This window comes from Myotis brandtii, unplaced genomic scaffold (assembly GCF_000412655.1).
Source record: "Myotis brandtii unplaced genomic scaffold, ASM41265v1 scaffold265, whole genome shotgun sequence".
Classification (NCBI taxonomy): Eukaryota; Metazoa; Chordata; class Mammalia; order Chiroptera; family Vespertilionidae; genus Myotis; species Myotis brandtii.
In genome coordinates, this window is record NW_005360086.1 from 1,474,778 (window position 1) to 1,476,918 (window position 2,141).

The window sequence follows — 2,141 nt, forward strand, 5'->3', positions numbered from 1 at the left end:
GGGTTACCCCGCGCTCGCACGCGGGCAACAGGAAATGCTGGCAGAGTGGGGCGCGGCCGGGGCGGGCGGTGACCCTGCCCTGGCTCTGGGTTCTGGTCCAGGACGCTCAGATCCTTAGCTTCTTGCACGTGAAGAGGGCCCGGAGCGCGGGCCTTTCTCAGTCTAGTCTGAGGGGAAGGGCAAGGGCAAGGCCTGGGCTCTGTCCGCAGGGCACTGCCTCTGAGCTGGCCCCCGCTCTGGGGGTAAACTTGGGGCTTTTCAGTCGGGTCCTGCTCACCCCAGGCCACTGAACTCAGCCGTCTCCCTTCTCCTCCTTCGCTGCCGCCAAACACAGCGTCTGATCCTTCCCACCTACCCCGCCTGTTTGCGTCTGTCCTCGGTGCAAAGGGTAGGATGCTGGCAGGTGGAGGATGCGCTGCTGCCTCTCTAGCAGCATCCGTCACGCTGGCTTCCTGTCAGACTGCGAATGTGGAAGTGTTGTTGGTTTAGTAGGGCCGGGCTCCCACGGATGTTAGCAGCGCCGGTAATTACCTTCAGGCCTGGGCACCACTCAGCCGGCCCTACTGCTCCGCGGGGCCAGGTCCTGAGCCTGGGGTCAGGACACAGTTTTGGACACCAGATCTCAGAGTGTGGGCCTGGGCATGCAAAAAGGAGGAGGAGGCCACAGAGGCTTCTCTGAGAGAACTGTTCGGTTCAAAAGAGGAAAATGGTATGGTGGGAGTTGGGGGAAGATACCAACTCCTCTTTTGGCTGGAATTCCGAGATCACAGTGTTTTGAACTTGCTTTGAGGTCCCTGTGCCTCGTTTTCTGTTTCTTACTACTTTCCAGGGTTTCCCTGGGCAAGCTCAAGCATGTATGCTACCCCTTAGCCTCCAGTCCCCGCCTCTGGACTCCTGGGTGCCCTCTTCTATTGGGAGGGCTCGAAGGAAAGGTACCCCCCTCCCACGAAGTGTACATGCTTCACGATGCTAAATCAGGCCCCCTCTGGATGCCTGGCAACATTGCTGAACTTTGGCTTTTTTTGTGCGTACACAAAACAGGTCGCCTTCCTGCTACCGGCCTGCAGTTTCAGGGGAGAGGCACGAGGCCTCAGGAAAACCTATTTATCCAGAGAGAGAAGATTTCTAAACCTTTTGGCCTCATTCCTCCCCGTCGCTTCCACACTTGCTTTGCCCTTCAGAAACCTTCAAGAGTCTCAGGCATTCCACAGACATTCCTGAAAACATGTTCTGTCCGGCACCTGGTGGGTGCTGTGGCTGGGGAAGCCGTTTCCTCCAGAAACGTACAGTCTAGCGGGGAAAACCTAAATCCAGGTGATCATGACTCACCGTTCCAAGTCGAAGGGTGTGCAGAGCTCATGGACTCCTGTCCTTTGCTCTTTCTAATCTGGTTCCATACAGCCTGACAGCTCGATACTCTAGGCCTGTTATTCACTAGACTAGAGGCCCGATGCATGAAAATTCGTGCAAGAGTAGGCCTTCCTGCCCCCGGCTGCCGGCACTGGCTTCCCTCCGGGACCCGGGCTTCCCTCCTCCAGCCGCCCACAGGCACCCGGGCTGCTTCCCTCCTCCCACCTGCAGGCACCCGGGACCCTGGCTGGCTTCCCTCCAGCCCCGGCTTTGTCAGGAAGGAGGTCCGGAATGACGTCCTGAAGACGTCCAGTCTAATTAGCATACTAGCATTACCCTTTTATTATTATAGATTCTCAGTGTAGCCTGTTAGGGAAGAGCAAGACTGCTCTTGGGTTACAGCCCTGACGTTCCACCTATTTGCTGCACGACCTTTGGCACCTAACCAGCGTGTTACCTCACCTTTGAGCATGGTGAGCTGCTCACTAATCCTACCTCCTTGCTGGGTTGACAAAAGCTTGCTCTTCTCAGCCTTCCCTTCGAGGCAGGGCCGGTCCTTGGGAACCTTCGAATGGTGCCTGGGTAGGATTTCCAAATGACTTGAGGATAGGAGGGGAACCCCTGGTCAGAGGCCTCTTTCTTGCACCTGGTTCTCGCTCCTGGCCAGTTGCTAAGATGGCAGTCTCTGCCAAGGCACAAGTTTGGTCCTTGGATCTGCTGGACACTCCTCTCTCCATCAACGTCAGGGCTGTCCAGCCCGGCCTGTGTGGCTCAGTGGTTGAGCATCTACC